Here is a 24,884-nt window from a genome sequence, read left to right on the forward strand (position 1 = left end):
TGGAGGTATTTCTGTGGTGCGGGGTAGGGTGCAGGATGGTTTGGGTTTTTTTGTGGGGTTGGTTTTTTTTTTAATGAAATACCACTTTCTGGTTGCATCTGTTTCCCCCCCGGGGGGTGACGACAACTCCATGTGCTCTTGAGTGAGACCTGCAGAAGCCGCAGCTGAACAATCGTGTTCTGGGGGAAAGAGTGGCGGAACTGCGGAGGAGAAAAGCGGTGAGAGGAAAGGAAGGAAGGAAACGGTGTAGAAGGAGGCTGAGGGGGGGGGGGGGGGGCCCGACCTGTAGGCCTCAGCTCTCTTGTAAAGCTGGATCGGGGCAGCGCTTCCTCGCTATCAGGGCTTTTGTGGCCATCTTTGGAACGCCTTCATGTATGGTTCACTTACATTTCCTGGTAAATGCCACCTTTTGCTCATTGCTCTCTGGCCCGAGGAAGCGAACATTAGCTCCGGATAGGCACATCGAAGACGCGTAGGCTAACAGAAAGCTATCACCTTAGGTATTTAGTATTTTATTAGTTCTGTGTTCACTTTTTTTGTTTGTGCATTCAAGCGAACTAACAGGGCAACCACAGTACCTTGGTCGCAGTGTCTGTGACAAGTTATTAGCAGAGGGGGGGGATTCACAGTTTGAATCTCTCTTCCCCCTTCATCACGTGCAAAAAAAACCCCCCAACAAACAACCCCCCAAAACTTTAATAGTTGGAAGACTCCATCTTTGGAGAAATCTCCCGCATCCAGCTCGAGGGCTGGCAGGCGTAGCTCTCCCGCAGTCAGGGGTAAAATATAAATCCAAGATGGGGAGGCAGAGCTCGCTGTGCCAGACTAGGGGACCATTCAAGAGAGACCGAGCAGGCAGGGGTTAAAGCCCATAAAGGACAAGTTAGCTGTAAAACGAAGGGAAAACGAAATTAGCCCGCTGCTGAGATTGGTGTAGAAAGGCAGAAATCTGGGAGAGACCTGAGAGCAGGATGGGCCAAAGTCTGCGTCTACATAAGGGAGTGAACTGAGGAGGACCAGAGGGGAGCGCAGAGTTCTAGTAACTGGGCAAACCTTAAAATTTAGAGGAAATGTGAGGTGGGGAGAGGCGGTGGCACAGGAACGGAGACTACCCAGGGCCCGTCCTCATCTCGCCCATGTCTCTGCACCAATCTTTCAATGGCTCAACCTGCAAACAAATACTGCCAAATTTGCTTAAAAGGCTTCACGCCAGGCCACCAGGCATATTATTGACTTTTTTTTTTGGGCCATGAACTTTTCTGTGGATGCAATAATCTCCCTATACGAAGGACCTCTCCCCCCACCCCCACCCCCCCTTTTTTTTTTTTGTTTACTGTAAACAATAAGGCCAGAGAAAATTTAGCGAAGTCGGAGAGCGAATGCGCTGTGGCATTATTTTAAAACTCTTCGGGGGGTATTTTTAAATAAAGTATTCAGGTCAGGTTTTGGAACATCAGCTCTTCAGATAGAGACTCTAAAACGCCCGATTGTTATGATGTCCCTTTCTCTCTCTCTCTCTCTCTGCTTTCTTTTGCTTCTTCTGAAACACTGCATGGGCAATCGTAAACTTTTCTACCAAAAATCAATGGCATGTCGGAAAGTCCTCAGTCAGAGTCAATTGCCCGTCACGCATCTCTTGCAAGGATTCTGCCAGAAAGGTGACATATGTTTCCATGCCAGATTACAGCCGATAATGCTGCACTTTGCTAGAGGGCTGGTGCTAGGGACACTCCTACTCTCTCTCTAACGCCCTGACGGTCTCTAAAGAGTAAACACGATTTAAACACAAACTTCCGCCGCAGTGACACTGTTTTCCTTGAACCGAAAGGTAACAGAAAAAGGGGGAATTGGTGGTTCTTGCCCCTAAGAGGGGGTGGGGGTGGGGGTGGGGGGAGAGGAAAATTAATTGCAGCCAATTAATAATTAATACCACTTAAACAACTTCATTATCTCCCTGTATCTGGGGGGATTTATCTGATAACCCCCAAAAGACCAAGTGTCAAGATTAACCAAATAGTTATTGCTTTATCAAACAGACTCGGCAAATAAATTAATCAAAAGCAAATATGTCCTTTGTGTGGATCGTTTGCCAGTAATGGATGGAGATTAACATTTGCCGATATTATTCTCTGTCATTCAATCTAACAAAGTGAACATTTATTGCATATATATTAAAAATTATCCCTTAATCGAGTAGTGCCGGGGCTGATAATATTGGAGGCTTCCCAGAGGTGAGATCCCCTTGGATTGCCGAAGGGGGGGGGGGGGGGTGTCTACTTTTTATTTACTCGCTAGTCCCCTTGGAAAAGGTTTCAGAAGCCGCTCTCAACGACCGCTAAATTGAGCTGTTACACTAAGATCATAAACCGCGTTAGAGGAAGGAATGGGCACCGCGTTAGGGAGCGCGGGCAGAGCGGCTGTAAATCCGCAGCCCGGCCCGGCTGGAGAGGGCGGCGTTCCCTTCCCACTGTCCCCCGCCCTTGTTTCCTGCCGGCTTACATCATTTCGCAATTAAGCATAAAATTATCTTCATATACTGGTATCTCTGGTTCCATAAACATAACCCATTAGTATTTGTAAGGCTCTCATTGTGTGGAGTTATTCTCAAAATAGAAAGGGGTTTTGGAGAGGACTGCGAGTAAAAAAAAAAAAAATCCTCTTTGTTTCCACTTTTGAGAAGATGAATGGGCAAGGTCACGCAGATGATTAGTTTGGACTATTAAATTGTCAAAAAGGAAGAATTTCCCTAATAATACGTTTTTTGTGGAGTGTTATAGAATCGGGATCTGGAAGAGACAAGTGTGGAGGGGGGGGGGGGGGGAAAGAGACAGAGAAAAATGGAGACGGGCAAAATAGCAGTAAAAAAAAAAAAAAAAAAAAAAAGAAATAGCCAGCAGCCAAAACGATTGTGTGTGATGACTTCGTAAATAAAATGAATGGCTACAGAAAATATATATATACACAGGACGGAAATAAATGACACCCAGTGCCTGTAGTGCTCATTCAGGATTATGAAGGAAGGCACTGACTGTTATGTTAACCCAAAATGGCTGCCTAGCCTAATGGCTAGAAAGTAAATGTTTGGAATTAAATAATACGATTGCGCTCCCCCCCAGTCCCCTCTTAGAGCGAGAGAAAAACAAAGGACCCCGAAATGAAGGACAGTGCAGACAAGCCCGGCCATTCTTCGCCGGGAAGGAGACAATGGTCCCTGGGAAGCAGGGGCCGAAGCGGCCGGAGATGGATGGCGCTGCCCAGGCCGTGTCAGACCTGGGGCAATGGCTGGCCAGCCCGGCCCTGACCTGCCCTCTCCCAGCCAGCCCAGGACCTGCAGCCGCCTCGGGAGCCGCAGCTCCCAATAAATAAGTCCCCCCCCCCCCGCTGACCTCCTGAACTAATTCCGTATTGATCCAACTCACATTTTTTAGCCATTACAAAACCAAACAAATTCGGCTTCCTTTCCGGGCAGTTTTTTTTTTTTTTTTAAATAACTTTCTTTTTGTTGTTGGATGCAAGTATTTCACGAATACTCCGAACCCGAGAAGGAAGCCTGGCTTCTGGGTGTTGTAGGGGGCAGTACTCACTCACTATTCGTGTCCTTTGAGCCTATTCTAACTTTATTTTTTTTTTTTTTTTTTTGCTCCCCCGGCTCCGACAGAGCAACAATTGCTTTAAGTCTCCAAAGTGGGGAACCTCATCCCTGGGAGGGCCAATGCCTGACACACGCAAGCAACCTTCTCGTGGAAGTCCCAGACCCCCCCGAGCCCACTAGAGAAAGGGAGGAGAAATCGCACAAAAACACCCGAACCGAAGCGGCCCAGGCCTGGGGAGCCTACAGATTGCAGTTTATTCACCCAGAAGGAGAAGGCAGAAACGCACTTACCCGGTTCACTCCGCTTAACATCCAACACCAAAGAGCTTAAGAAACATTTCCTCTCTCTAAAGCTTTATACAACCCAGACTGGTACATTTTATTCTCATGCTGTCAATGGAACTGAACCACTCCTTATGCCTAACTATGCAGAGGCGCCATTGTTGAACCTAGGTATAAATAAATGCACAATTATATTATTTTACTTTTCTTTATTGAAATGAATATGTTTTACCTTTATTGTATGCTTTATACTGTGAATGTGACCTGGTAAACCCGTGCCCATCAATACTTCTCGAAGGGTGCGGTTTATAAAACTTTTACATGAATAAATTACAAATAATTAAAGTTCGATTAAATAAGAGAAAATCAGAATCTCTCAGTCCTTGCAGTAGTAGTAGAATTGTGCATCCGATTTAATCCTCTGAGCCAAATGGGCCTAATCCCTGTTGCTTCCGCTGCCTGACAGGCCGAGGGTCCTTCTGGTGACAAGAATGGGTTGGGCTCCAAAAGAGATGGCTTGAAGGCCAACCTCTGCCCCCTCAATGAGCTTGGGCCGCTCAGGTTTCTCTTCCTGAGCCTTAGGTGGCGAGCTCAGAACAACCCTCTCTGGCCTTACCTCCTTGAACCAGTCGGAAACAAGATGGGTGTTTTACTGTGGCTTTTCCAGCCATCCAAACCACATTAAGTCAGACTTAATAAACTGAATATGTGCTGCATGCACCGCAGGTACGATCGCAACAGACTTTTTGTGAGGGACAAGTGAAAGAGAAAACTAAACAGTGTATTGCATGGAGTTTTTACATTTGGAAGTCAAATGGAGATCATCCAGTCCAACTTTCATCTCGTGGCCTAACTAGAAATCCAGTGGAAGCTGAAATACACTGTGCGACTGTAGCCAGTTTTTCAGCACAGTTAAAAAAATGAAAATCTTTCCTATCCCGCATAGGATGACCAGCCAAAACCCCTAGATCAGCGAATTCATCTAGCGTTTAAGTACCACATCATGCAAGCCAATCATTTTTTTTCTTCCAAAAATGTCTCCTGTTTTTGTTTTTGTTTTCAAATTTGTTTAGTGCTATTGCCCAGGGATCGTCAACCTCCTCCTTCTTGTCTCTTCCCCGCCACCATGCCAGACTGTGTTCTGATGGCAGGTGGAAACATTTACCCCCTGCCGCCTGCTGATAGCAATCGCTTAAGGGGCCACCCAGCCTTGCCCTGTGTCAGCAGCACATGCTGCTCTCTGCCAGCCACTGGGGTAGGATAGAGGGGGCAGGTGTGCATCATGGCCAGCCCCGGTAGGAAATGCATTTCGAGAGCCTGCACATCAGCTCCTCTCGGGTGCCTTTTAAACGAGCCATCCTTTAATAATCTCACACAGAGCAGGAAGGAATACTCCCCTGCAGCTCAAGAGAGTCATGGATGGATACCAGAGAAAGAGTCGTGCTGGGTGTGAGTGAGAGAGAGACCCTAACCTTAACACATTCCCTTCTCCCTCATTTTGTTGATCCACTCTACGTTTTTCAAATAAATGTTGCAGGATTTTTGGCTGATAGGGGTGTGTACAGACATTTTATTCATGCTTTGTTTCATTCTCCCACAATTCTCCCATGGAGCAGAAATGATCCCCAGTTACTTCTGCCACCCCTCCCTCCCCATCTGTTGCTATTACAAATGGCACCAGCAGACCAAGCCCGGGTCATTGTCAAATTTTGCCATACAGAATGGCACCAGCTTAGGCCTGGGCCTAGCCGGCACCATCGTATGTAGCAAAGCTGGCCTTAGTCTGCCAGCGCCTTTTGCAATGGTGGCAGCTGTGGGGCAGGGGCTTCTGGGGATTGCTCCTGCCCAGGTGAAGACCCTTTGAACAGGAGAGTTAAAAGGGTCCAGGGGGAGAGAGGGCTGGAAAGGCCTGGTAAAAGGTTCATGAGCGGGGGTAGAGAGGGTTGGCGGTGGTGATAACCTTGGCCTTTTAATTGAAACAAATGAAAATGAACAACATTTTGTTCAGTTTTCTTTCATTTCATTTTAAAAACAAAACGAAAGGAAACAGGCAATTTCATGAACACTTTCCCCATTTCATTTCCAAGCACTGCACATCTCTAGTGGCTGACCGCTAGTACAGCCCCTAATCTTCACTTATAAAGTGTTCCATATTAAAGGCACTATTTATGTAAGTAAAGGATCCCTACCTTTTGGAGCAATCTGTGACCCTTTTGCCAGAGAAGGTACCGCCCGAACATTGACAGTGCTTTTTAAAGTGGAATCCTCCGAGAGCAGCCCAGTGGCTCAGTGGCTGTGCACCGCCAGGCGGAAGATCTTCCGTTTTGATCTCCGAGTCGGGTCATCTCTTCCCCAGGTGGACCTGGGGCTGGGGATAACTGCCGAGGTCATCGCTTAAGAGTGACGCCAGGTGGCTGGGTTGCAGGGGGGTTCCAGAAAGTGCCCCTGGGTCATGGCCCCCAGCACCGGACCGTCGGTGCAGTCAGCCGGACCAGGTATGCTGAGGGTTCTAAGATAAAAGCTTACGGTGCCAAATCCCAGCCCTGGTTACAGTTCAGCTGGAAGTGCAAAGATGCAGTAGGTAAAAAAACAAAACAAAACAAAACAAAAAAAACAACAAAACACATTTTACCCACCCATCTCACGTCTGCAGAAGGCATTCTGCTTTTAAAAATATGCGAGTTTAGAAGTTTTTATATCCCCTGGTGATATATGGAGGTATTTGTACATTTGTTACATTTTGTGTTTTTTCCATCTAATGTATGACTAAACCTCCTCCCTAATTCAGAGGCAGGGCTCGGCCTTCCTAGCCCTGCCTCTGAATTATGAGTACAGAAGCAGAGCCGATGTAAATCATCTCAAAGAAACCTTCACCTTTGTTGCAGGGACCTCCTGCCATAAGCCTTGAAAAGTTGGCATAGGTATTTTCTTTGACATATGGAAACCTTCTCTCTCACCCCCCGTGAAAGGAGCTGCCCGTCATCCTTTTCTTTTCCTGTTAACATTTGTGTTAAATGTTAACAAGATGGTGCTGCTTTTTGGTGCTATTATCAAGTGAATGTTGACTCCCAGCGCTTGCTTCTTTTCTTGCCATTATCAAGCTGCCCTCACTTGGAGATTTATGTATTTTTGATATTAAATTCTTTCTCTCATTAAGCCTGCTCTCTTGTTGACTTTTGCTGACCTTCTCTGCCCTGTCTCCCCCGACTTTTTTTTTTTTTTTCATATTTAATCCAGAAACATTTTCCCTAGGTTCTGCTGCCTTCCTTGGCCTGCAGTTGACTGCTGTCCCTTATGGCCTGCTCTGTTTGCTCTGTTCTTGAACTTCTCCGGGTCACATAGTCTCGGGCTGCGATACTCTCCGCAGTTTCCCACCCCCCCCCCCCCCCCCCCCCTCCAACCCTCAATTCTTGGGCTGTGCCTTGTGCAGGACTCTTTTTTTTTTTTTTTCCCTTCCTAGCTACCAACCTGCTAATTACTTAAACAAACAGCCCCACTAATGATGGGGCAGGCCTCCTAATGCCTTGGGGTTTTGTTTGACTGGCCTCCTAATGCTCTGCCTGTCCTATAGTGGCAGCTTGGCCCCTCTGACCCGAAACATCTTCTCCCCTTCTCCTCCGAGCAGGCTGCCCTGTCCAGCTCTGCCTGGGCCAAAAGGGCAGCCTCCGGGGTGCATGGCATGCCACCAGCTGCTGGAGGTGACACGGCCAGACAAGGGGAGCTTCAGCTCTCACACACACACACACACAGGGCCCATGAATGTGTGTTTTCTTCCACATTCGCTGGGCCTGCCTCAGCCCCCTCCACAACTTGGCTGGAAAACAGAGACTATGCAAAGAGAAGGCTCTGCAGAGGAAGGGCTGCTGGCTGCTTTCTTGCTGGTTGATCTGTTTAATCTCAGGCCTCTGATGTGACCATTCTGTCCACTTGCTGTTCCTGGGGTTTTTTTTGGTTTTTTTTCACGCCTCCTCCTCCTCCTCTAGCTCTTTCCCCTGCTGCCTGTGCGTTTGTGCCCTGGAGGTCCCTTCCAAATGGATACTAATTGTAGGGGCTGCACACTACTGGCTGCGCACAGGCCCCGGGGCTGCAGAGACCCTGCTCGTCAAGGGCCTAATTGACAAGGACTTGTCTGTACCAGGAGCAGCTGGTCCGAGGCCTTGGCGCGTCAGTGTCATCTTAACGCAGCAGCGCTCGCCTAAAGGAGTACGGGGAGGGGAGGGGGGGGGGGGAAACGTGGTTAAAACGAAGGAAGATTTATCGAAGGCCCCCTCGGGGGGGGAACGCGACAGAAAACAGCCACCACGGTCCTACGTCTGGGAGCCACGTTCCAGCTCTTATTAATAATAGGAGGAGGCCATTTACAACAATTAGGCAGGTGACAATATCCCCCCCCCCCGCCAATGCATCACAGCAAACGAGGCAGCCGGGGAGCCCCCCCCTCCCCCCGCCAGATGGATCGCCGGACGCTGCCCCCCCTTCCGCCCCGAGTCCACGGCAGGGATTCACGGGCAATGCGCGGCCTCTTATTAGACGTCTTGTGGGATATTAGAAGGGGGGGGGAATCCACTGATATTTCAACCCACTTTCCCCTGGTCCTAAAAAAATGCAATAAGAAGGTTAATTTTCGCCCTGGATCTCCCGAGGTCTCGTCTAAACCGGCTCCCGAGCTGCCGAAAAGCGGCCCGGAATGAAGCTGTGCAGAGCCGAATCCGGGAGCAGGCAAGGCAGATTGACTTCTCTGTCAAAATGCTGCGAGCGTGGAACTAAAAGCTCCGATTTTCCGGGAATATCCATTCAGCTTTTCTACAATGGATATATTTAGTTGTAAAATAGTTTTTGTTCCATTATGTGGGAAGCACTTGTATTTTTTCACACAGTTGGCAAGTGTGAATAGGAATAATAGGTTTGGTATCTTCATTGAAATTTGAAGGTTGGGGTTTTTTTGTTTTGTTTTTTTTTTATCATTTAAACAAAAATTCTCTAACTTTTGCCCGTTTTCTCAACTTTTTCTGCAGGAACAATGCCAACATTGAAGCCCTCGGTTGGAGTCTGCACAGTTGGAGATCTTTGGTGCCATTTTAGACATCTTTGGATTTCATCAATCAAACTGACTGCAATTTTCCATAAAAACCCTGAATTTGGGTCAGAAAGTGGGCAAAGTAGATAAAGATCATTCCAGCTGTCTCGTGAGATGATAAATAGATATCCTTTCAGGCCAACAATACCAGAAGTTCCGTTGTGTAATTCCTTTCCCTTGGCTTTGAATGCAGTGGGTCGAGACAATTTATATATGTTTTGCCATGGTTGAAAACGATGTCTTTACATTTACTTGTCAATAGTAGCTTGATGGCATTTTTCTTTTCCCACTGGGTTAGTGAACGCCTTCTCCACAGAGTACAGAAATGGCTTTCTAAAATGCACAAAGTGCTTTCTCCTGCCACTGAATAGGGGGGGAGTCCCTTAACAATGAGAAGCCGAGAGGTCCGCTCGCCGCTTTATATCGGAGTCCACATGCGCCCCAGTTTAGCTTTAAACAAACCTTTCTATATGGTGAACGCAGGGGAACGAACCCTCAATAAACTTGGACCGAGAGAGCAGGACGTTTTCCGACAAACCGCTTCAGAGGTTGTAATAATAATATCAAGGAAAAAAAAGTCATCTTGAAATTCAACTTTTTTTTTTGTCTGGTTGTTGTGTTGCTCTGAAATTGTACTTAGGGAGAAATGTTTCTAAAGTTTTTTCCTATTGGGTCTATGGTTAAAAAAAAAAACTTTGCAAAATAGGCATTTTGATTATTAATGACTTAAGTGTTTTTGTTTTTTTGTTTTTTAAACAAAAGCACATAATTAAAGAGAACTTTTGAAAACGTTTTCCATCAATTCATTTTTAATAGATATCCTCCTTTGAATTCTATATGATCGTTGTATTAAATGTTTTTCTTTATAAATAATTACAGAAGATTGTTCAAACTGTCACCTAAATATCTTGTGTATACACACACACACACACACACACACACACACACACACACACACGAGATATTTAGGTGACATACTCTGAAAAAAAAAAATATAGCATCCTCATTGTTAGGGATTTCCCAATCCACTTGGCAATAGAAAGTATGTATTTTGTCCATTTTAGAAAGGCATTTTTGTATTGCATTCAAAGGGGGGAAAAAATCCAAACACCGGTACGAAAATCGGACTGCTCCGCTTCTCTTTTGGATTATGTGCTACTTACACACGTGGAATGCCCACAGGTACATTGCAGAGTACATATCAGTAAAAGAAATCTAAAGTTCCAGGTGCAGCATTTTGTATTGTAAGTTAGGTTGTGATAAAAGAGCTGGGTGGTTTTACACCACGTTAGAGATGGTGCTAAGGGAGTAGTTCCGGCTTAATGCTGAGAGCATGTTCATAGTGCAGAGCGGAAGGCTTGGTGCTGAGGATAGGGAAGGTTAATGCGCCTCTGAACCGCCTGAATTTTATGTCCCTTCCCCTCCAGTCTGGAAATGACGATACACAAAATTCTAATGGCATAAAGCAGAATTGCAAAGGAAGGGCAACTCTCCATGTAATTCTATGAGATTTACAAAAAGAAAAAAAAAATGTGCCTACCTAGGCTTTTATGGGCTCCAAATTTAATAATGCTGAAAACCAAATTTGATTGCGCTGATCTTTTTATTATTATTATTATTATTATTATTATGATTTCCTCAACTTTGTAAAAATAATACTTTTCAAAGCTTGAGGGTTCCCATACAATACTGTCTGCACTGGAACAGTTTTGTAGGCTTCCTATCGAGGGAGCAGACTCAGTAGCAACATCAGAAAATATTTCTTCAAAGAAAGGGTGCTGGAGTCAAATCAGCAAGAGAATTCAAGAAAGTTTGAGGTAAGCACAGTGGTGAAGGGCAAAGCCAGAGATTATCTGGGGGTCTATGGTGTTCCACCAGGATTGAGATTGGCTGGGTTAGGTGGATCTTTTGCTCATTTTCTGCTCTCAGATTCGATGTTTCTGTGCTTAATATGTTAGAGATCATTTGGAAAACGTTGTTTTCCCCAGCTATCTCTGATCAATGTTGGTGCTATTTATTGCTTCAGCATTAGACCTATCTCTTTTTTTTTTTAACTAATGTAAGAATTGTTCAGTGCATTATTATGTTAACACAGGATTGTAAGTACTTTTTCCATTGATAAGCAGGGCTGAGTTAGCCATAACAGGTAGGTGATGTCATCCAGTGGCACCAAATGGACCCTCCCTCTCATCGCTAGTAGAGCTTTTGTGGGAATTCCCGCCTGGGCATTGCCTCATGAGACACCCTCAGTCATTTTTCATCTGAGCACTAATACGGATGTGTACTGCTTCTTTCTCTGTTTTTTTCATTACAAAATTTCAAAACTTGCTGCATCAGCAGCCCCACTTTTCAGTGATACCTTTTGGAAAAAAAAAGATTTTTTTTGTCAGAATGTCTTTCAAGAACAAAGCCACGGTAAGTGGGTTTAAGCACGGTGGCAGCAAAATGTCCATTACAAATGAATACAAACTCTGCTACAGTTGCCTGGGTCCAGACTATGACCAAGTTACAATTAGGGATGATTGTCCTCACAAATGCAACAGTGCAGGGTGTGGAAAATGGAGAAAATACATAAGTCTTGTAGAAACTGCAGCAAGTCCTCTCCCCGAAGCACTGTCTCATCTGGGAATAGAGTTGAGCTCCAGCTCCTCTAAAATATCTCCCCCTTCGGTAGAATATGCCACATCCTCAGTTGAGTTAACATCATGCAGTGAAGAAAAGGAGGTGCCACTCTGCAGAACCACCAGAGCATCAGTCACTGGAGAAGCACAGAGGCTCAAGTGAACCCACACTGTCAACACACAAGGGTGCATCGGTACTACTGATGCACAAGACTCAACACATTGAGCCTCAGAACATTAAACCATTGGAAACATCTCCTCCAAGGCAACCAAGGATCCTTCCTCAAGCCACCACATTCATCAATGGAGTCCTGGATCATTGTTTCCTCATCTCTAGGCTCCGAAGAGGGATCAAAGGGCATTCCCTCCAATCCCCCTCCAAACCCTCCAGAATACTCATCTCCCATAGAAGACCTTTCCTAAAGGCTTCTGGACAGATTAGGAAAAGTTCTTGAAGTAAATATATGAAAGGGTAAAGATCCTTGTGCAGACATATTGGGCCTTCTCCAGGTTCTGGAAGCTCTAGTAGACCAAGCACCAATCCGGGTTCATCACATCCTATAGGATTTATAAATAAGAATGTGAGAAAATCCTTTCCTGCACCCCAGTAGCTTCAGAATAGTACAATTACCCCATTAATCAATGGTGGTAGAATTGGCTCTTAAAAAAGCCAAGAGAACAGGAATACTGCATATTAAAATATGCCACCAGGGAAAGATCCCATTCTACTGGACAATTTCAGCAAAAGATGCTTTAGAGGTCCATGCTTAATGCATGGATCACTGCTCACCAATTTTATATGATTCAGTACTACACGACTGTATACAAAAGCTAAATCCATTTCTTCCGGCCAATGATAGCAGAATCACATACATTTAGCTACTATTGGATGCTGAAGAGTGTATATGCCATCTTCTTCGATCTATCTATGAGGCATTCAATACCACCTCATGCTTTTCATTGAACTCCATTGCATCTTGCTGCATGGCCTGGTTGAGAGTCAGTACCCTACATGAGGATGTCAATGAAAAGTTGGCAGATGTGCCCTGCCTCATCTGACCACTTTGGGGGTAAGCTGAGAAAAACAGTGGCTCAGATTAAAGAACAATATTCGGAAGGGCATTTCCTCTCCATGAGACCAGGGAAGCAGTCTTCTGCAAGGCATCCATTCTATGCTTTTAAAATACCTTATTACCAGAAATGCCCCTTCTGGCAATTCCAGTACTACAGGATGCCATCCCTATTTCTGCAACAGCAACAACTTCCAATTCACACTCCACAATGTGAACACCATCAGCCCAAAACAGCACAACAGGTCCAATCCAATCTTGGGCCAATGTTTTGACCACTGTTCACACCCAGTAACTTAACTCTCTGGTAATGGAAAAAGTTTACCACTACCTAGAAAATTGGCACAAGATCACCGAAGACTACTGGGTTGTCAAGATCATGAAGTCTGGATACCACTTGCATTTCTCCTGGCTTCCTGCAGCCTTCAATCGGATCAGTCTCACTCGATGCAGCTCCACCTGGAAGTGGAGTTGCTTCTTGTAAAGCAGTTGATAAAACCAGTTCCTCCCCATCTGCATGGCTAGGGTACTGCTCTCTAATCTTTCTCATCACCAAGAAATCTGGGGGATTTCCCTTACCAATCTTGAATTTAAGAAGTCTGAACAAACATATATTCTGGGAGAAATTAAAAATAAATTCCCTAAACATTATACTCCCCTTCATCCAGATGAGGGAATGGACATGTGCTCTAGATCTAAAACATGCTTTTGATCACATTCCCATCCACCCTTCCCATTGGCAGAACCTGTGCTTTATGGTGAATTCTTCTCACTACCAGTACAAAGTGCTCTCCTTCAGCATCTCAGGGTCTTCACCAAATGTCTAGCTGTAGTAACAATGTATCTACACAATCAGGACATCCAGGTCTTCCTTCACCTGGATGATTGGCTTGTGACAGTAAATTCCCAGGAGAGCAGTCTAACCTCCCTGGAAAAATCAATACATATCCTACAGTCGCTGGGCTTCCTCATGAATTTTGAGAAAACTATTCTGATTCCCTCTCAAAAAATCAAGTTCATTGAGGTGTGGATAGATTGTTTGCAGGAAAGAGCTATCCTTCCTTTAAACTAAGCTCAAACTCTGTGGACATTGCCTCCCAGACCTCTGGACACAGATCAGTCAATTGCCAGAGGGATTGTTCTCAGTCACATGGTGGCAGCAATCGATGTAGCATCACTAACCTGCCTGCACATACATCTCCTACAGTGGGTTCTTCATTTCCAATGGGACCAGCCCCTATCAAACAAAGTAGTGAGCTAATCAGAGATGAAACAGGAGTTGGCAGCTGGACACCTTTGTTCTACAAAAAGGAGTAACACTGCAACCACCTCTTCAGAGTATTGGGGGGAGGGGGGCTCATATGGGCTCTTTTTTGAACTCAAAGAACATGGTCATTCCAGGAGAAACCATTGCAGATCAATTTCCTTGAGTTGAGAGCCATAAGATATGCTCTCTAACAATTTTCACTCGCCAACTTCAAGAAAACATTCTCATTCAAACAGGCAATCAAGTTGTCATGTTCTGTGTGAACAACTATTGAGGCACAGGATCCTGGATTCTGTGCCAAGAAGTGATTAAAAATATGGGAATGTGCATGCAAATATCAAGCAGTCCTGTAAGCACCCTACCTTCCCAGATTCTCCAGCAGATCACCTCAGCAGAGTTTTTTGACCCCACAAATGGGCTCTACCACAATTAACAACCAACAGACTGTTTGAACTCTGGGGATTTCCACAATCAACCTATTTGCATGAGAACAAAACAGAAAGCTAGAAAAGTTTTGCTCCATTCTTTCCACAAACAGATCCACTCCAAATACTTTTCTGTTCAAATGGAATGCAGATTTCATGTATGCTTTTCCTCCAATTCCATTAAAAGCCAGAACAATGCAAAAAGTACTGAAGGACTGGGCTCTTCCAATCCTCATAGCTCCACCATGGCCCAGACAAATCTGGTTCATGTATCTAATACAATTCTCCAGTCATCCTCCAATACTTCTCTGATCAGATCAATACTTATTAATTCAAGAAGAGAGACATCTGTTTCATTCAAACCTTCCTTCCCTCAATTTGATCGCTTAGATGTTGAATGCTTAATGATAAAATAAAAAACTTGTCCTTACCTAAAGTAGTGGAGGACATATTAGTGTCTGCCAGAAAACCGTCAACTAGAAGAACTTATGGTTTCATATGGAAAAGGTTTCCTCGTGGTGTCCAACAATTTGGATTTATTCACATGCGAACCAGATGTACTAAATTATCTGCTCTTGTTTTCTGAATCAAGACTTGCTGTCTCATTAGTAAGAGTACTTCTTAGTGCCATAACAGCTAACCATGTTCATACTGAGGGTAAGACCATCTCCTTTAATCCATTAGTCTCCAAATTCATGAAAGGCTTGTGGCATACTAAACCTCAGAACCTTCAGTTCTGTGGGATCCAAATGTGATCCTGGCACAAATGAAGATGACATCCTTTGAACTGTTGGAGACCTCCTTACTCAGATTTCTAGCATAGAAAGTAATATTCCAGGTTACAGTAATCTCAGTGAGAAAAGTCAGTAAACATCAGGCTTTAGTTCATTATTCTCCTTATATGTAATTCATTCACAAAGGGTATTGTTTCACAGACAACCACAGTTTCTACCGAAGATTGTATCAGTTTTCCATATTAATCAAGCCATTCTGCTACCTACGTTCTTCTTGAAACCTCATGCACATGAAGGTGAGAGAGCTCTTCGTACCTCAGACTGTAAATGGGCCTTGGCTTACTACAAGAGAAGAACTCAGCTTCATTGTCAGACTTCTCAATTATAAATCTCTTACAATCCCAATAGCTTGGGCATAGCAGTGACCAAATGTACATTGTCCAATTGGCTGGCAGATTGCATCATGCACTACTATAGGCTAGCAGGCCTTCAAATTACAGACACTATCAAAGCTCATCAAATTAGAGCTATAGCTGTATCAGTGGCTTTTCTGCATGCCATGCCTCTCAAAGACATCTGCAAAGCTGCAATGCGGTCATCAGAACACACCCTTACTTCTCATTTCTGTCTGCACATTCTCTTAAAGAGTGATAGTAAATTCAAATGAGCAGTTTTGCATAGCTTGCTTACCCAGTAATCTACTCTCCATGGTAGGGCCTGGGTTGCTTATTCATTAAGGGGCCGGGTTGCGCCGGGTTGCGTGAACAAATCTGCGCGTGGGCGCAGATTTGTTCACGCAACCCGGCGCAAACAAATCTATCTCCAATTTTATAACATGTGTGCGCTGCCGCTGGCGCGCCATCCCCTGGCACAGGCCACTGTGCCGGAGGATTCGGGACCGCTCCCCGGGCCACCCCCGAACCTCTGCCATGCCCCCGGACCACCCCCTGACCCCCGGATCTGCCCCGGACCGCCGCCACGCCCCCAGACCCACCCACTTCCTGCCCCTTTTTCGAAGCCCCGGGCCATACGCGCGTCCCGGGGCTTGCACGCACCGCCGAGCCTATGCAAAATAGGCTCGGCGCGCGCGGGGGTAGATTTTCTTGGGTTACGCATGTATCTTACACGCATAGCCTTTGAAAATCTACCCCTAAATGATCTGCTGCAACCCTCAGCTCGGGACTCCCCACATGTTATGGCCAAATTAGCCCTGCTTATCACTGGGGGAAAAAAGCTAGCTTGTTTACTGTAAATGGTGTTTTTCATTGATAGCAGGATGAATTAGCTATTTTATATGCCCACCCACCTCCCTAGAGTTGACTACCTAGCTAGATTTTGCTCTAAAATCAATAGAGGGAGTTCCTGAAGCAGCACCAGAGTCGGAATTCCTGCACATGCTTACTAGAGCAAAAGCTTTAGTAGCTATGAGAGAGAGGAGCATTTGGAACTGCTGGATGATGTCACACATGTGTTATGGTTAATTCATCCTGCTATCTATAGAAAAGACCATTAATGGTAAGCAAACTTGCTTGTCACTATTAGAGTTATGCTGATATTCAGTGCAGGGCAATTTAGCTCCAATGCTGGCATAAACAGCACTGCACTTTTTAAATGAGTCTCAAACACCTTTTGGTTGGCTTACCATGCCAATTCTATTGAATTGGAAGCTCAAAAGAGCAGACAGAAACTACTAGCCCAGAAAAATAATAATGATAATAAAGAAACTAGAATCCACATTGTTTACTACTTATTTGTATTTTTTGGTCCAAATAAAGGTTTGAAAGCTGCTTTAAATAACTTTTTCAAATCATAAAGATTGAGATGCAGTATGCTTTAAATGGGACAGAGCTTGTAACCACGGCTGTAAGCACATTAACTGATAGGAAACTGGAACAAGCGTGCAAAGTGAAGAAAAAGCAAACAAAGCTTTGTGCATGGTCCTCAGAAAGGATATTTAAATGTTAGACAAAGAATAGAAAAGAGTTACTGTAGCATGAGAGACTACCTAGGCTGAAACATTGTCCAAACTTCAGATGTTTGAAGGCTAAAATATATATATATATATATATATATATATATATATATATATATATATATATATATATATATATATATATATATATATATATATATAAAGAGATCTTTTTACTCCAGGAGTAGTAAATAGCAGGGAAATATCTTAAGGTTAAGGGGCAATACATTTTGCCACTTTCAGAGGAAATCATTCTTTACTCAAAGAATAGTAAAACTACAGAACATTTTACCAATAGAAAAGATCATGACCACAATCCTAAACTTCAAAAGGAAACAAGCCAAGTTTTTAAAGGAAAAATGATTTAGCGTGTATGATAATGGGGTACCTACGTACCAGGGAAATGAGCTGAACTAGGAATATAAGACGATCACCATGTTTGGGATCAGGAAGGAATATATTTTCACAGTTGCAGAGCTGTTTATAGATAAAGTCTTTTATGCTTTTCCCTAGATTACATGTAGAGCTGCTGGAGATCCAAGCAACAGTAGCAATATGAAAAACATCTAACAAAGGGACATTTTTGGTCTTGAAAGTTAATGTACTACAACATATTTTTGTTAGTCCAATCAAAGGTAGAACAACCTACAAAGATTCCAGTATTTATATTCAGCAGGACCTAGAATGGTCAGTCTAGCACTTGTGTATACACATATTCAGGGAGGTTTACAGATCAGTGCTGGGACAAGTTCAGTTCAACATTTTCATCAGTGACAGAGGGGTTAGTAGGAAAGGTTTCTCTTTTTTGCAGAGTGATCTAACAAGCTTAAGGACTGGTTAAATTCTTGGCAACTAAGATTAAATGCAAAAAGAAAACCCCCAAAACATAGACATGCATTTGGATGTGCAGAAATTCAGGGGAGCAGTATACAGTGGAGTGAGATATAGATGTGAAGCAAAGTGGAGAGAGATCCTGTGTTGATTGTGTTTGAGGATCTCAATGTTAAAAAACAATGCAACAAGATAGTGGCCAGAGAGAGAGGAATACTTAACTGCATAGGGAGAGTTACAACAGTAGAAACACATTAGAAAAGTGCACACTTCCAGTGTAAAGCAAAATAGGGACATTTTTTAATATTCTGCTTTTTGGTACTTCAAAGTGGATTACATTCATGTACTGTAGATATTTTATGCAAGGTCACAAGTAATAACAGTGGGATTTAAACACTGGTTTCACTGGCTTATAGCCCACTGCTCTAACCACTAGGCTACTCCTCCACTCCTAAGTGTTGTGTTTTACTCATTTTATTGATCCTTCAGTGAGCTTAATAGTATGGTATTTGCTGTGGATGGGGGAAGGGGAGGGAGGGGTTCACTGGCTGGGACATCAGTTGGGTATTGGTTGACTTGAAGAGCAGTGAGACTTTCAAGGATCACTATATACACTATGATATATATGCAAAATAGAAGAAGGCAAATAATCATTGTAGATACAGTTTCTGAACATAGTCATTTTGGTTTTTCACTTCCTTACTAATTTATCTTCTCAAAATTTGTGTAAATCCATTGAAGCATGGCAGAAAGATGAGTATGGATAGATAGACAGAAAACCCAATCAAAACCAATAGGCACTTAAATTTATTATGAAATGTGACTAAAAAGGAGGTTATAATGCCTCTGCATAAGTCACTGCTGAGACCAGTTTTGGAGTATTATATCCAATTCTGGAGGCTGTACCTACAAAATAATATAAACAATTAAATAGAGAAGAGCTACCAAAATGGTGCAGAGTCTATATCAAAATCCATTTGAAATGAGATTTGATCTAAATATGTATATCCTGGGGAGAAAAGGGGGAGGGAATATGACAGGCATTTAAATGTCTGAAAGATAAGACATAACCATTTTATTTTTAATGGCAATGAAGTTCTAGATTAATAGATTATGAAATGAGTCTCAAGGGGGGAAGACTTAAGTGTAACATTAAGAAATATTTCTAAATGGAAAGAACTGAAAGGGTGGGATATGCATGTAACAGCCCCCAGGTAGAAGTAATGGATGCAGAAACAGTAAAAGAATAATGATGTGCATTTGGATGATCCAAATGCGAAATTTGATCCAAATGAATTGATTTTCAGTTCAGCTTGCCTAATCTAAACTGAATGGGTGCAATCACCTGAAAAATCCAAATCTTTTTTGGCTCATTCAGTTTTGTCTCATTAAAGTCTATGGAGGAAGCTAAGTCAGACAGAACAAAGCTGATTGAGGATGAGACAAGGAAGAAGCAGGAAGAATTATGTTTCAGCACTTTTTCAACCAGCCTATCCCAGCTGGTAGCTGAATAGATTGAGTTCATAATTTTTTTTAGGTAAGGGAGAAGGCAGAATTATAAAGCTGAGCATGGATAGGCTATATGAACTTTATCTGTCATCATGTTCTAGGTTTATATGTATCTATGAAAGTAAAACTAAGAGCACTTTAAGCAGCCATCAACCATTTTATTCTCAGTCATTTCTCTGTTGGATCTCAGAGAGAGAAGGCAGAAAATTTGAAGCTCCTTGCTTCAAAGTTTCAGAATTAAAGCAACAATTAGAATAAAGCTTTAGATGTAGAAGATAATGCAAGGTGTGCTCTTAAAGTCACCATTATTGCATCCTAGATGTGCTGTTAGAAACAAGAGAACAGTAATTTCTTTGTTAGAGAGTTATAGTGTAACTGTATATCAGCAGGGTAAGACTGTAGTTCTCTTCCACAGCAGACATGCAGCATGTGCCAGTGTAAATAAGAAGCATAGAGTGAGAGACAAATTGATTTTATCTTGCTGCATTTCCACAGTTGCCAGTGACTGACTGTGCTGGGGCAACATGTTTTCTCTGTGTAAAAAAAAGTCAGTTACACTGTGTTAATTCTTCTATGGGTGCACTTAGTCATCAGTAGGCCTTGGAGTGTTGATGTCACTTTGCTTTCTGTCATATTCCTAACTCAGTATTTTGGGGGGGCCGATGCCATTCTTCTTCCAGCTATAGCCCTCACCCAATGCCTTGGGGTCTTCATGCCACTGTTCTTTCTGCAATACCCCTTGCTCATGCCTTGGGGTATTTATCCCAGTATTGGGGTCCTTTTCCCATCCTTTGGAGCTTTCATATGTTCATATTTGTGCTGCTTTGCTCCTCTCACCATGGCTTGAGCTGTTTATGCCACTCTTAGTTTCAAATGCCCCAATTGTGGTGCTGTACAATATTCATGCCACCCTTGGTGTCTTAGGATACTGTTGCCCATGCTGCTGGTGCCTGTTAGCAAGTTTCACAAAACTGGGATGGAAAACCCCAAAGTTAGAGTAAAAAACAGGATGTACTGCTTCCCCTAATGACTTCAATGGAAAGAAAAACAAGTTATACAAATTTCCTGGATGAAATGAATGAGCTTCTGATCTGAACCAAATGAAGCAGGAAATCAAACTTGAAATCTGAACTGAACCAACATTTTCTTCTGTGCACATCCCTAAAACAGAATTCAAGAAAGCATTGGACAAAGAAGTGAAAAAGAAAACTAAAGGTCATTTGGCATCTACATGGGCCCTATTGGTCTTATCTGCTGTAATATTCTCTTTCTATATATTCCATCTTCCAAAAGACTCTGGATTCTACTGTAGCATTAACAACCAAGATAATGTTTTGCATGTACATTGCAAGTCTCAGATGCATCATGAAGGATGAGGTCAAGAGGTGAATGACATAAAATACCCCCCAAATATTTTGAAATCCAGATAAAACAGAGTCTGGAATATCTTAATAATACTATGTTGTTGATTAATAAAGTCACATTAGGGCTTTTACTTGACCAGTGAGCACAAGAATGAAATCATATAGTCATTTTAAGTTATCATAGCCTTATGGAATCTGGAAGTGATCATATCTGATGACCTCTGAGTTGACACATAATATAACAGGGCAGTGAAGAAGGTCAGGTGTACTTTAGGGAGAGATATAATCAACAAAAATAAAGTGGTGGTGGTGATACTTCATCTGGAGGATTGTGTCTAATTTGGCAGAATGCATCTCCAGTAGAATATAGACAGAGCAGAAGTAATCAAGAAGAAAGTTGCAAAAATAGTGCAGCATTTGTATTACAAGACCTATGAGAGACTTAAAGACAAAAATATGTACACTCTGGTACAGAGAAAAGAAAGAAAGGATATGACAGAGAGAGTTACAGTATATCTTTGAGGTATTTAACTATTGCAAAAAAGGCAATCAGTTTATGATGGAAAGGAAGTTCTCAAACAAGAAACAATGCTACAAGACTGGATGAAGGTAACTCCAGATGTAACAAAGAAACATTTCTTCACAGAAATGGTAATGGAGATAGGGAACACTTTGCACTGGAGATGATGGAAACAAAACTGTTTTGAGATTAATGAAAACATGGTGGAATATGCACAAAGGATCTTTATTGGTAGGAAAGCAAGGGTAAATCTGGAAATCAAGTAATTACTGTGCTATTGAAATCAGTAGGAAAAATGGGCAGACTAGGCAGTCTTTATTTGTTGTCACATTCTGTTTATCAGCTAATCACATTGCAGCTTTCATCTATCAGCATCCAATGTCTAAGACTATATTATAGCAGGGAAAAATGAAAACTTACATACATATGGTCAGTATTCAAGAACTTTAATAACCCATCAGATAAACAAAACTAGACATAAAAAATTCAATTCACCAAAATTAAAGACTTAGAAACATTTTTACAGAAAGCTATTCATTGATCTTACAGAATAGAAATAATCACATCCTAAGTAAAGTGAATTATGGATTAAATGCACTGCATGTCTCAGTAAAAATGAATAAACCCCTTTCACATAGGCTTGTAGACTGATCTTCCACTTTAAATCATGATTTTCCACTTCATTACAATTTGCATAACTCTCATTATTTCACTTAGGATATGCAGACTCGCTCTCCTGACATCACCAACATCTGGAACTGGGTGAACGATGTATGCTGAGCATGCTTACAGCATAATATCAGCTCAAACTTAGGGCAAAATGCCATAACCCTCACCCACTGTTCAGTCACCATACTACCTCATTCAGACATGGTCAAGCCCCACTTACACAGCTTAACTCCTTTAGATTCAATGGGGAAAACAGACAACACAAAGAAAATTGGAACTCTATCATTCCTGGTGCCAAAATGCTATCATAATTGGACAGACGTTATCAACAATACTATGCAAGAATTAAAGAAGGATCATATATATTCTGAAATCTAAAAACTGCAATAAAATGTCTCTTTCATGTCATATGTTGTCTTGTCTTAATTATTTTTTCATACTAATCACTTACTACTATTTATAGTGCTACTCAGTGTACACAGTATTGTTCAAAAACATATAGGTGACAGTCCCTGTTCAATAGAACTTATAATTAATATAAACAAGAAAAACATATAGAGACTTTCAGAATTTCATTTATTAAGGAAATAGTTAAAATAAAAAAAGGCTGAAAGCAGGATATACAGGGATTCATATTTAAAAGAAGTCTCAAAAAGATGGGTTTTTAGATTGGATTTAAATGAGGCAACAGAGGGAGCATGATGCACCAACTCAGGAATTCTATTCTGAGCATATGGTGCGGCCAGGTGGAAAGCACAGCATCAGGAATTCATGGTAAAAGAGAAAGGCATAGAAAGGAGTGACTTTCCTGATGAGCAGAGTTCATAAGCAGAGTTGTAGGGAGAGATGAACGAGAAGATGTAGTGAAGAGCTTTAGAGTGAAGGCTCATATAGGTAACTAAGAGGAGCTTGAGTTATATAGAGAAATGAATAGGGAGCCAATGTAGAGACTTGGGAAGAGGGTTTATATGTGTGTAGTGGCTTTGTGAAAAATAAGTTGCACATCTGAATTTTAATAGATTGTAGTGGAGAGAAATATTCTCTGGGAGACCTGTAAGGAGCAGGTTGCAATAGTCAATGCAGGTGGTCATGAGAGAGTGGATAAGGGTTTTGGTAGTGTGTTTAGAAAGGAAAGAACATAAGAAATTGCCATGCTGGGTCAGACCAAGGGTCCATCAAGCCCAGCATCCTGTTTCCAACAGAGGCCAAACCAGGCCACAAGAACCTGGCAATTACCCAAACACTAAGAAGATCCCATGCTACTGATGCAATTAATAGCAGTGGCTATTCCCTAAGTAAACTTGATTAATAGCCGTTAATGGACTTCTCCTCCAGGAACTTATCCAAACCTTTTTTGAACCCAGCTACACTAACTGCACTAACCACATCCTCTGGCAACAAATTCCAGAGCTTTATTGTACGTTGAGTGAAAAAGAATTTTCTCCGATTAGTCTTAAATGTGCTACTTGCTAACTTCATGGAATGCCCCCTAGTCCTTCTATTATTCGAAAGTGTAAATAACAGAGTCACATCTACTCGTTCACGACCTCTCATGATCTTAAAGACCTCTATCATATCCCGCCTCAGCCATCTCTTCTCCAAGCTGAACAGCCCTAACCTCTTCAGCCTTTCCTCATAGGGGAGCTGTTCCATCCCCTTTATCATTTTGGTTGTCCTTCTCTGTACCTTCTCCATCGCAACTATATCTTTTTTTAGATGTGGTGACCAGAATTGTACACAGTATTCAAGGTGCAGTCTCACCATGGAGAGATATAGAGGCATTATGACATTTTCTGTTCTATTAACCATTCCCTTCCTAATAATTTCTAACATTCTGTTTGCTTTTTTGACTGTTGCAGCACACTGAGCTGACGATTTTAAAGTATTATCCACTATGATGCCTAGATCTTTTTCCTGGGTGGTAGCTTCTAATATGGAACCTAACATCGTATAACTACAGCAAGGGTTATTTTTCCCTATATGCAACACCTTGCACTTGTCCACATTAAATTTCATCTGCCATTTGGATGCCCAATCTTCCAGTCTTTCAAGGTCCTCCTGTAATGTATCACAGTCTGCTTGTGATTTAACTACTCTGAATAATTTTGTATCATCCGCAAATTTGATAACCTCACTCATCGTATTCCTTTCCAGATCATTTATATATATATATATATATATATATTGAAAAGCACTGGTCCAAGTACAGATCCCTGAGGCACTCCACTGTTTACCCTTTTCAACTGATCTCTGTTTCCTGTCTTTTAACCAGTTTGTAATCCACGAAAGGACATCGCCTCCTATCCTATGACTTTTCAGTTTTCGTAGAAGCCTCTCATGAGGGACTTTGTCAAATGCCTTCTGAAAATCCAAATACACTATATCTAGCTGTTCACCTTTATCCACATGTTTATTAATCCCTTCAAAAAAATGAAGCAGATTTGTTAGGCAAGACTTCCCTTGGGTAAATCCATGTTGACTGTGTTCCATTAAATCATGTCTTTCTATATGCTCTACGATTTTGATCTTGAGAATAGTTTCCACTATTTTTCCCGGCACTGAAGTCAGGCTCACTGGTCTATAGTTACCCGGATCGCCCCTGGAGCCTTTTTTAAATATTGGGGTTACATTGGCCACCCTCCAGTCTTCAGGTACAATGGATGATTTTAATGATAGGTAACAAATTTTAACTAATAGATCAGAAATTTAATTTTTGAGTTCCTTCAGTACCCTAGGATGCATACCATCCGGTCCAGGTGATTTGCTACTCTTTAGTTTGTCAATCTGGCCTACTACATCTTCCAGTTTCACAGTGATTTCGTTCAGTTCATCTGACTCATCACCCCTGAAAACCATCTCCGGAACTGGTATCTCCCCAACATCATCATTAGTAAACACGGAGGCAAAGAATTCATTTAGTCTTTCTGCAATGGCCTTATCTTCCCTAAGAG

Source organism: Rhinatrema bivittatum, chromosome 1 (assembly GCF_901001135.1).
Source record: "Rhinatrema bivittatum chromosome 1, aRhiBiv1.1, whole genome shotgun sequence".
Taxonomy (NCBI): domain Eukaryota; kingdom Metazoa; phylum Chordata; class Amphibia; order Gymnophiona; family Rhinatrematidae; genus Rhinatrema; species Rhinatrema bivittatum.